This window comes from Spinacia oleracea, chromosome 6 (assembly GCF_020520425.1).
Source record: "Spinacia oleracea cultivar Varoflay chromosome 6, BTI_SOV_V1, whole genome shotgun sequence".
Classification (NCBI taxonomy): Eukaryota; Viridiplantae; Streptophyta; class Magnoliopsida; order Caryophyllales; family Amaranthaceae; genus Spinacia; species Spinacia oleracea.
This window is the reverse complement of record NC_079492.1, coordinates 117,948,823-117,961,383: the sequence shown is the minus strand read 5'-3', so window position 1 is coordinate 117,961,383 and position 12,561 is coordinate 117,948,823. Positions and strand designations below refer to the sequence as shown.

At 36.6% G+C, this 12,561-nt stretch overlaps 1 pseudogene; it reads right to left on the bottom strand.

Annotated features, from left to right (window-relative positions):
- Positions 1-769: 769 nt before the first annotated feature.
- Positions 770-4,690, bottom strand: LOC110802783 (probable LRR receptor-like serine/threonine-protein kinase At3g47570; annotated as a pseudogene).
- Positions 4,691-12,561: the final 7,871 nt, after the last annotated feature.

Here is a 12,561-nt window from a genome sequence, read left to right as displayed (position 1 = left end):
TTGTTGTCACTTCTAGGAAAAGGAAGCTTATAAAATTTCGACTGATAACAAATATGACATCCAAAATTATTCATCTCTGTTAGACAAAAACCACCAGGCGAGAACGAATTGAAAGAGCACACACAACAATTGGAGACGAGGACGCGGCGGAGACAAATCAACGACGACTTGTGTCGAAGAGGCACGGGGTTGGCCGGCGAAGCTGGAGGGGTAGAGTGACGACCCACCATCGGCGAGAAAGATAGAGCAAGATGACCAAGATCCAAGGACTTTGAACATCACCCACAAAAATTAAATGGTCAAGTAAAAAACACAAAGTAAAAAGCTTGACTAAAACCCTGATTTAACGATCCAAACATAAATCCAAAACAACAAATTTCCTGGAGAAAAAAAATCAACTAAAGCCTTTCAGATGACATAGACAAAATATCCACAAAGTTTCATTTAAGCCTCAAAAGCCATGGACAGGGATATAAAATCCTTTCAAAACATTAAAGATCCAATGATATAGATTAATTATTTCTTTACTCAAATTATTATCCAAGCAATAGGCAGAGACATAAACAATAAGAAGTACCAAATCCAAAAACAATGTTCAATGAAATAATGATGAAAATTATGAACAATGCTTAAATTTGTCATAGGCATCTTGCAATGCAGGGCCAAAAAGCAAGAACAAGCTTGCTTAAATTCGGAACAATATGACATGATTATTCAAAGGAACAATAGCTCATAAGAGGCACATAAACAAAGATAGAAGGGAGGTTCATTTTTGACATGAATAAAGGTGGAGGAACTTAGGAAGAAATCCTCCTTTATTAAGAGCTTCTCTCTCTATCATTTTTTAAGAGAGAGAAATTAATGTTCTTTTATTAGTTGTTGCAATGATAAGAGTAATAAGCAATATACGAAAAATGTTTTAATTGTTGAGGAAAGATAAAGTAAGATTTCACATTACATATATAATTACATTACATTTGAGTCTTTGAGATCCATTGAGAAACAAAAAAAAATAAACATGAAGGAAGAAGTATTCTATGATTTCTATCATGTCTTAATTTTTTCTAACAGAAGGTGATACTCTCATCTTCATCTATCTCATAACCCGGTCACTCAAGCATCGTAGAGGAAATAGTGACAACATGTACCACATTTCATCAGTGACAAGGTGTTGCATTTGCGGGGGCCCAAATCCTAAATGCTCTTAATTCTTATAACAACAAATCTTCGAAATCTATCCACTTGATGTTTCAACTTGTCCTGATGTGTTCCTACACCTATAACCGAATTAAAATAAAAACCACATTTACCTTCAAATAAAAATCATCTACTTTATTTTTAAATGACCAGTCTTTGATTCATTATTACCTGCTTGAAATCTCCGTCGTTGTCAAGAAACTTGCTTCTGATTAATGACAGATTAGCCGCAACATCACTCATGTCTAACCTTTCTTGTGGTACATCTGTTGAGCAGGAAATTGCTACTCCAAGTATTAAAATTAAGACCTCCAACATCACATTCTTAGTTGTCTTGTCCTCTTTGTCTATGTCTTCCATAAGAGTTTTATCTACAATTGTCGTGATCTCGTTGGGTATAGCTTTTTTCGCAAAGCTATGCAGGCTAAGGCTCCCCTTAAACATGTCATTAGTCGGCCTCTTTCCGGTAAACATTTCTAGTAAAAGGATTCCAAAACTATAGACATCGCCTGTTGTAGACACCTCATTTCCCAAACCATATTCTGCATTCATATCATGTTATTATTTTTAGGCTTTTTCATAATTACCACATTTTAAGTTGCAGGTTTTTGTAGTTACCGCCTTATCAAATGTAATTTTATATTTATAAGTTTAATTTATGCAACATTTTGTATTCACCACTTTTTAACACATCCAATTTAATTTCCGGTCCATATGGACTTCCCTTAACCAGCTTCTCTAAGATGAAATTCATTAAGAGATTGAGAATATAAAATAATTCATAAAATTAAGGTCGTAAATATGAAATTAAAATTTATAAAGTAGTAAAATACAAAAACCTGAAACTTAAAATGTAATATCAAAATATCAATATTTTTATGATGAAAACGTGGATGAAGTTACCTGGAGGAGTGTAACCAATAGTTCCTCTAACTCCAATTGAAGTAGATTGATCAGCATAGCTATTGTTTATGCCTTGTATGAGTATCTTGGCTAGCCCAAAGTCGCCTACATGTGCAACCAATTCATGATCAAGGAGAATATTGCTGGGCTTCAGGTCACAATGAACTATTGGGGCACCATATTGATTGTGTAGATAATCCAAAGAAAATGCAATATCAACTGCAATATCAAGTCTTTGGCGAAGATTTAAGTACCTTGAGGTTTCATATGTACCCTCAATTTCAGTAATTTCAAGTGGTGAATGCAACCAATTATCCAAACTCCCATTAACCATGTACTCACAAACCAGTGCCTTGAAACTTTCCCTTGGTAATCAATACTTGAGCAAGCTGTAATAACCTTGAGAAGATTTCGGTGTCTGATGCTTCGGAGAACCTCACACTCAGCTACAAAACCCTTCAAAGCACCATGATACTCTAAGTTAAATATCTTAATGGCAACAGTTGATCCATTTTCTTCAAGGATTCCTTTGTACACAACTCCAAATGTACCACTGCCAATCAAATTTTCCGGTGAAAACCCATTGGTGGCCTTCAGAAGAGTTTGGTAAGACAAACTTGGAAAGTTTTCTGAATAGCCAAATGGCATTGGTTCCTCAGACTTTTTTTTCTTACAGAAAATGTGTAGTAACAGAAATACAAAAGCCAACAGAAGAATAACTCCGGCGAAGGTAGAAAGAATTATAATAATCAATCTCCTCTGATTGCTGTTCGGGGTGTTACTGTTAGTGCTGACATTGCAAGGAGGCAACATTAATTCCACTATGCCTCCGCAGAGCCTAGTATTTCCGCCTACTAAAACAGCCGTTTCATTAGCAAAAACTCCATGAATGGGTACTTGACCTTGAAGATTATTGTGTGAAAGATTTAGCAATCTTAACTGTAGGGTCGCTAGGAATTGTGGGATTTGACCAGATAAACTGTTGTATGACAAATCAATCTCAATGAGACCTCTTAACAATCGCAATGAATCAGGAATAGAGTTCTGAAAACTATTGTTCCCTAAGTACAAGTACTCTAGTGAAATGCAACTACTAAGAGAGCTTGGTATGGAACCTGATAACATATTACCATTAAGTAAAATGGTTTGAAGATTACTAAGTCGCCCAACTTGTTCTGGGAGGGGTCCTGTTAGTCGGTTTTCAGATAAATCGAGCATGGTTGACAAGGCAGGGAGATTAAAAAGGTGTAAGGGTATCCTACCGGTAAGGCTGTTATTAGCAAAATATATTGCTGATAGCGATGTACAACTTCCAAGAGATGAAGGTATTTGGCCTGTAACTCTGTTATGAGACAGAGAAAACATAGACAATCTAGTTAAGTTGCCAATTGAGGATGGAATGTTGCCGGATAATTGGTTACCATTCAAATATAGTAAATATAGATCTCGAAGATTTCCTATGCTAGAGGGAATGACACCAGAGAGTGCGTTGTCATTCGCCACAAAATTTTGCAATCTGGCTAAGTTTCCAATACATGATGGAATTTCTCCTGCTATATTGTTCCTGTATAGTACCAATCTAGTAAGTGATGAGAAATTGCAAATGGCTGTAGGAAAAATTCCTCTGAAGTTATTTTGGTCTATCTGTAACCAATCTAAATGAGTGACATTAGGTATGGAAGAAACAAAATTCAAGTCTCCGCGTTGGCCATTTCCAAGAGAGTTATCAGAAAGGGAAAGGCGAATAAGCCTTAATAAGTTGTGCAGAGAAGGAACTTGTCCTCGAAGATGGTTTCGACCCAATTGTAGGATTTGGAGGTTTGACAAATTCGATATCGAAGCTGGAATAAGACCAGTAAATCGATTGGATCCCAACGACAAAAAAGTTAGACCGGGAAGTGTATTACCTAAGTCTGAAGGAAGGTTTCCTTCCAAATCATTTTGCCGTAAAGATAATTGTGTCAATGATGAGAGGTTAAAGATTGAAGGTGGGACTATTCCATAAAGCATATTGTCTTCTAAGAACAAAATGGTAAGACTCCTGAGTTTACCTAGACTATTAGGGATCATCCCAACAAAGTTATTGTTATCAAGGCGTAACACCCTAAGGAAGCTTAAATTTCCAACATGGGATGAGAGTGTACCTGCTAGCTCTAAGGAATTTAGGTCAAGTTCCATCACTTGCTCGTACGTACGGCCACAAGTAACACCATACCACTCACAAAAGTGGTAGCTGTCGTTCCATGACCTTATCACACCCAATGGATCATTCCTTATTTCGCCTTTGATTTCCAGCAACGACAACCTCTCTGTTTCGTTGTTCTGTGATGCCGAAAGATGAAAACAAAAAATCATACAATACAACATATAGATTGAGCTTGACATCTTGTAAATTTTTTGCTCAAAAAAGAGTTGGGATAGATTGAGAAGGAAAACTCTTTGTAATAGTTGTAAATAAACAAGGCAATTTTCGTTTTCCGAAGAAAGGTCGCCTGCAGGCTACAACCACTATTATTTTGAACCAGTAAGGGTAGGGACATGTAATGTAAGCATTTTCGTAGAACTTTCAACTTTGGAAACACACATCTTCGTAAGATAGAACTAGTACGGCATACGATTTATATTTTATACGTCGCTTATAGTTATAACACTAGCGTCAACTGATAGTCGATAATAAATCGTAGGAATATGAATGGATCATTTTCGTAGTACTCCCTCCGTCCCAAATTAGTTGTTACACTTGCCTTTGCACAAAGTTTTAGTGATAAGTGATTGTTTGATTATCAATTGTTATTTTATTGAAAAAGTAGATGTGATAAGAGTTAGTGAGATATTTTTTTAATCGAATGAGAGAGGGTGTAGGGACAAAAAGAGATAATGGGAAGAGAGAGACAATATATTAGAAGTGTAACAATTAATCTGGGACGGACGAAAAAACAAATTGTAACAACTAATCTGGGACGGAGGGAGTAATAAAATCTTATTAGAAACTTGTGTTTTTCTTCTTCAAATATCTTTACCACCACCACCACCCCAATAGTAATCTAAGGCCTCGTTCGAGAAAAATAGCGGTAGAGGATAGCGGTTAGAGCATCTCCAATGGTTACATATAAGGACTAGCTTGCAATTTTTATAAAATTTTTAGCTACTAGCCAACCATTGGAGTACATATGAACAATTAGCCAAGTTAAGCAAATTAGCTCTACAAAGCTAATTAGCTTGGGAAAAAAAGAACGGAAAAATATGTTTATTTGATAAATATGTGAATTGAATAATAAAAATAAATTTTAAAAAATTGTTAAAAAATTTCAAGCAACTTGCTTACCATTGGAGCAAAATACACATGAAAAAATAGTAGCTTGAAAATCTAATGTGGTATATGAAAGCAACTTACCAATTTGCTTACCATTAGAGATGCTCTTAGCGGTTGAATAGCGGGTAACGATTAAATGTCAAAGTAGCGGGTAACGATTAACTGTCAAAGTAGCGGGTAACTAACGTAAGTGTTCGGTAAAAGTAGCAGCTAATATTTTAGAATAAAATAAAAGCTAAAATATTGTTTAAAACTTTACTATAAATTTGTCAAATGCTACCCGCTACCTTAAACGTTACTAATTTTAACATTTGACAAAAGTTACCTAACCGCTACCTCTGACGCTAACCACTACCTAAATCGCTACTTTGCCATATACTTACTGTTGTGGGATATTTTACGGTGATGACGTGTCACGCGTTCCTCGAAGGTATCAAGTATGACCTGGCACGAACTTCTGGCAACCTGCAAAACAAGAATATTCCCGTAGAAATATTCCCTCCGATGCCTAAGTAAGTATAGGCTAGAGAGAGAAGTAATTCTAGAGAGAAGGCAGAGCAAGAAATGGTTTAAGGTAGGTGAGAATGAATTGATTGCCCCTTTTACCTAGGGATCTGCACTATTTATAGTGCTAGGGTTTCTTGGGAACTGGTCCTGCATGATTGGATGTTCTGCAAGATCAGGACACGTGTCCCGCTAAGTTTTGGGGACTTGATTTAGACCTGGTGGGCCTCTTAAGCGTTTTGGGCTTTCTTGGGAAATAGCGGAATGGGATCCTCCTGAGCAAGTGGGTCTCATGACCTACTGATGGGTCTTGGCCCTGCGTGTGCATGCGGGTTTATGAGACAATTTGAGGTGTGCCTGCTGATGGGCCTTTGGGCCTTCTTTCTAGGCTTTCATGGTACAGCCAGGTGGCGTTCTTTTAGGCCACATAATTTTCCCCTCAAGGAAGATGCCCCTCGCCCCTGTGGGGTAGGCTGCTTGATCGAAGGGAGTGCCACGTGGGGTTGCTTTTCAGAGCTTGGTTTCCCCCTTTAAAACCTTCAGAAAATCTCTCATTTTCCTTTTGTTATTTTAGAGCGATTTTTTGTAGAGAGAGAAAGCGAATTGTGTTTGTCAAAGATCTGTCTGTGCTTGCATTCGGTGTTCTTGGATTCTTGTTCAGTGTTCTTGAGGCTTTGGACTATTTGCCTAGACTTCGCATCAGATTGATCATTTTTTGGTAAGTTCTTTATCAAACTCTTGTTTTCTGCATGCTTATGGATTTTCTTTTCTTGTTGTTATAGTATCTTAGGGAGGCGTCTTGTTTAATACGACGCTCTTTCTTTCTTTTTGCTAAAGTCAGACGTCCTGTTCCCTATGCAGGACGGCATGGCTCGAATTAGGCAAACAACTAATGTGGGTGCATGGGCAACGCCGCGAGAAAGGGACAACATGGTTCCCTTTTCGAGCCCGTCCCAGGGAAATAGGGGTGGAGTCAGCTCCTCTCGTCATTCAGGAGACGGGGCTGTAAGGGCGGCACATTCTTCAAGGAGAAGAAAAAGCGTGGCTTGCCGTCGTCGCGTTCCGCGTGAGGATTTTGAGGATGACTCCTCTAGTTCCTCTGACGAGGAGTTTGCAAGAAACCTTCCTCCTATGGTTCGGGGGAGAGAAGATGTCGATTTGGTTCCTTCTGACATCTTTCCCAGCATGAAATTGTTAGGTTATGATACATATGAATAAACATAAATCATGCGGAAAAACCATAAAGCCAGGAAACATATTATTTACACATAATCATTTAGCATAATTCAGATGCATACATTTTGTAGCGTGCCCTCCCTAGCTGCGCCCGAACCGAACAAGAACAAGTCTTTAGGACTCCAAGTGTCGTTCCTCCGTAGATAGTCCACAGCACGTCCGGATCCGCCTTAAGATTGACCAACTAGAATCGCCCTTAAGGTACTATAAATTTCGGCTAAATAGGGCAAGTGTTTGTGGCTGATTTTTGCTTGAAAATATTACCTTTGAATACTTCAATTCTCGATGTAAATATGTGACCATAGGCACCTATTTATAGAGTTATGGAAAAGGACTTGGAATCCTATTAGGATACTAATTTATTTAATTAGAATCTTATTAAAATCTATTAAACAAATTCTATCTTTATTAGGATTAGGATTTAATCATAGAACAAATTCCATTAGCTTTAGGATTTGTATTGAAACACAAACGTTGCACGAGCACGAGCATCGCACAAACCCGCATAGGCCTTGCGGCCCACACGAGCTGGCGTTGCTCGCAGCCCACTCGTCGCAGCCTCGCGCGCGCGCCTAGGCCATTGCTGGGCCTGGCCTTGCGCTGGGCCTGGCGTGGCTTGGCAGCGTGTGTTTGGGCGCTTGGGCTTGCTGGGCGTAGGCCTGGCTTCGTGCTGGGCCTTCGTCTAGCAAGTCTCGTCCGATGCTAATTCGTACGACGCGCTTCCGATTAAATTCCCGATTCCAGAATTTATTTCCGATACGAACAATATTTAATATTTCCGATTCCAGAATTAATTTCCGTTTCGAACAAATATTTAATATTTCCGTTTCCGGAATTATTTTCCGATTTCGATAATATTTCTGATTCTGACAATATTTCCGTTTCCGGCAATATTTCCGATTCCGACAATATTTCCATTTCCAATGATATTTTCTGATACGTACCATGTTTCCGTTTCCGGCAACATCTACGACTTGGATAATATTTATATTTCCGATACGATCCATATTTCCGTTTCCGGCAATATCATCGTTTCCGGAGTATTCATTTGCTTGCCTTTGACGATCTCAGCTCCCACTGAAACCAAGACCCGTCGATTCCGAATATCCATAGATGGAGTATTTAATGCCATTAAATACTTGATCCGTTTACGTACTATTTGTGTGACCCTACGGGTTCAGTCAAGAGTAAGTTGTGGATTAATATCATTAATTCCACTTGAACTGAAGCGGCCTCTAGCTAGGCATTCAGCTCACTTGATCTCACTGAATTTATTAACTTGTCAATTAATACTGAACCGCATTTATTAGACTTAACATTATATGCATACTTGGACCAAGGGCATTATTTCCTTCAGTCTCCCACTTGTCCTTAGGGACAAGTGTGCATTTCCTAATTCCTTTGTCGCTCGATGCTTGCTCTTGAACATAAGGTAAGAGTTGTCATCCTTATTACGTCCAGAGGTGTTTCTCAATTTCAGAGTTCAACTGATCAAATAAACAGATAATCATAACCTATGATTCATCTGAGCACGACCATGCATTTTACAGTTTCTAGCTCTCCGAGTGGCCTTGTACAACTTTCAGCATCTCATCCCGATTTATGGGAGGACAATCCCAATCTTGCGATCTTGAGATTAGACTTCGTTTGATAGGTGATTACCTGAGCGTTGCTTTTATAGCCTCCTTTTACGGTGCGACGGTTGGTCAACGTCAAAGTAAGCAGTTCTCAAACAAGTAATCTCAAATCACTCAGGTATTGAGGATTTAGTGTCTAATAATTTTAATGAAATTTACTTATGACAGATTTTCATCTCTTACAGTAAAGTTTCATAGGTCTGTCCGATACTAGTCTTCCCAAAGTAAGTATCTATTCAAATGATTATGACATTGCCATGTCCACATAGTTCAAGAAACAGAACTACTAGTCATCTTGCATTCTAGTCGTCTAACGTTTTCTATGCGTCCATCTTTATAGAAAACTCCGACCAGGGACCATTTTCAACTTTTGACATTCAAGTTCACTTGATAGACATTTCTTAGTCACAGGACTAGTCCTGACAGTCTATCTTGAATATATCGTCAAATTGAAGGGACTCATCATTTAATACTAAACCAAGATTAAATGGAATATGAAAATACATTTCATATATGATAAATGTTCAACCCCAATGTTTTACAACCATGGGCCTCAAACCCATCTTTAAAACAGTTCATGGAATTCAAAGCTATGCTTGATTTCCAGTGCCACAATGTGAGTGTTGTTTCTCACTTGTTGCATAGGTTTAGTTATCATGCTTTGCCAATCTTAATATCCTTTTCATCGAATGTTTTTCGAGATAGGATGATAAGATCTTTTGAGTTTGTTTATTATATGATCTAGTCTTTCTTACTACATTAGTGGTTCTACGCATTTTGCAATGAAGAACCATTAAGTCAACAGACATGTGATCTTCCCAAGTTCAATGAAGAACTCATTAATATAAACAACTCTGTTTTATTGCTTCTTAGGCAATAAGTACTTTTACTTCAACTGTTTAGGTTGCTAGTGATTCTTTGTTTGGATTTACTTATCCAAGTAGTTCATAGATATGCGGAAGACTTTCCAACTATATCTTAGAACATAGAAATTAATATTTAATTTCCCACGCAACAACCCATGGTCTCCAATCCATGTTGCCATTTCAAAACACGATGCTCTTTAGCTCGTCTTTGTCAATGGTTAACTCCAAAGGAACCTTGCTTGATCCTTTGCCAGTGTTTATGCGTGTAGCATCAATATTTAGCATATCTTTATTTCCTTGAATCAAGAACTATTCCTATGTACCTTTTCAAGTACCATAAGTTTTTCTTGATCTCAATCTAGTTAATCTTTACTTAGATCAATAGAGATTGGTATATGTTCGTCATGCCTAAAGTCATACGATACATTTTTGGCGATCCTCATATTATATCATACATGATAAATTCTTTTGCAGAATAATTCCCAATTGAATTCTATTCATGTAACTTTGGCTTATTGTAGTTTCAGTAGATACTAAATCCAGCTAAATTCTTTGACATATAATATAGGTTAAGAATCTCACTTAGATCCTTTGATGTTTAACTTAGTAAATGCTTATACATAGTTCAAACATTCATTACTTAGATTTATTCATATGGATCGAATATCTCCAATGGAGTCTTTCGTGTTTGATTTAGTAAATGCCATTACTTAATCCAAAACAATATCATAAGATCTTTGTAAATAGATCTTAATACCCAGTATGTACTAAGTTTCGCCTTGGTCCATCATTGATGAATAATTTCAAACCTAAGTTATTAGCATTTGAATGTTATTTCACAATAGAGAGATATGTGTGTGATACACATAGGACCAATTAAGTTTTTATGTACTCCCACTAAACTTCTTATATATCTATAAGAGTCATGTACATTTTATGAAACTAAATTACTTATTAGCTTCACCAAAATACATTTCTAATTCCCAATTGCTTGCTTAAATCTGTACTTAGATTTCATAAGCTAGCTTTCCTTTTCAAGTATTTATTTGGATCCACAAATCCTATGACATACCATGTACATAGTTTCTTCCAACATTTGACTGAGGAAGATGTTTTGTCATCCAACTGCCATATGTACCAGTATGCAATCATTGCTTGAATTATAGACTTAAGCATTACGATTTTGCATGAGGTTTCAACACAATCCACACCGTGAATTTGCTTGTAACCTTTAGCAACTAATCTAGCTTTGTGTGTGAACACAATTTCATGTTTGATGGTTTTTATCCTTAAACCAAACTTGCAACCAATAGGTGTGAAACTATTCTTGTAAATCAACAAAATTTCAATTTTGTCATCAAAACATTGAGTATGTTTTATGGCCTTTAACCATTTAAAACATTTGAGTCTATATATGGCCTCTAACCATTTTAGGGAATCTGGGTTTCGTCATACCTTTCTTACAAGTCACAAACTCATTAATCAACATGATAATAGTTTGACTACAAGTTGTAGGTTTCTTCACTATCTAATAGAAGAATCGCATAGCTTCAGTGACCTGAAACTCCATGATTCTTCACTATCTAATAGAAGAATCTCATAGTTTCAGTGACTTGAACTCTATGCCTACTTGGGTATAGAACATGGATCAAAGAATAGAATATCAACAGCCACTTGAAAGTCCTTTGAATATTCTGTTCTCCTTGAAGCACTTGTAAAGTCTTCTAAGATATGTCTATTCTTTAAAAGCCATTTCTAAAGTCCTTATAGAATACGTGTTCGTATTTTCTAAAGAACTTCGAAAAGCCTCCGGAATGTCCGTTTATGTTTGTTGTTCTCCTCGAAGACTTTCGAGGTCTATTTTCTCCCACTTGTCATTTTGGAAACGAATCTCCAAAAGGACATCATTTCGAGCAAACAAACATAATGTTCTCAACATTCGTGGTAGAAACAATACCCTTGTGTCTCATTTGAATAAATCACAATGAAACATATATCTATACTTGGGCCTTAGTTTGTTGAATAACAAACACTAAGCTCCCACTGAGTTTAGAAACTCTTTAGATATATAATTATGAAAAGATATTCTGAAATTACTTTTCAATAGCTTTGACGAATTTGGTTTAGTTTTGTGGTAGCTTAGCATTTTGTTTTAGAAATTATAGGAAAAGTCTTTATGATTCATCATTGATCGAATCAAGTACTAATTGACTTCGATCATTCCAACTTAGATATGTAATATCTTATGGAGCTAGATCGTAAAATTACAACACACAATCTTTGATGATCATTCTTGGTCTTAAGTAATCATCAACATGATCTAACCTAGATCTTTATGATTTCTTGCCAAGTGGATTTTATACTTCTGAATCTTTGAACTAGCCAAACAGATTCAAACTTATATCACATTGAGTAAATAAACCAATATTCACTCAAATTTAGGTGAAATAATAAAGTCATAAAATCTGTCTTTAGCTTTGAACTCTATTGTCTAGGTGTTCTAAAAATAGTTCATATCTTTTGTTACTTTCAACAAGTAAGACTAGCTTGTCTTGAATTGATCTTGAAATCAATCAACTTTCAAAGTCAATCGAAATAGAGCTTATGAATGTTAACTTGTTGATATGGTCTAAGCAACAATGCCAAAGATTAGTGGAACTCAAATCAAGGGGTTGATTTGAACCTAGTAAAGTTCTTATTGTTAAAGAGTTGTTTGTTTTAATCAAGCATATTGACTCAATCCGTAATTGACCATTTCATTCAAATAAACAAACAAACATTGTTTTGGTTTTTCTTGAATGTGAGTCTTTCTGTGTTTGAAAACAGAAATTTAGGTATGCTGATTATGGAACAAAATAGCCATTAAGTTCCAGCCTTTGAAAGGACTTAAAACAAACTAGATGAC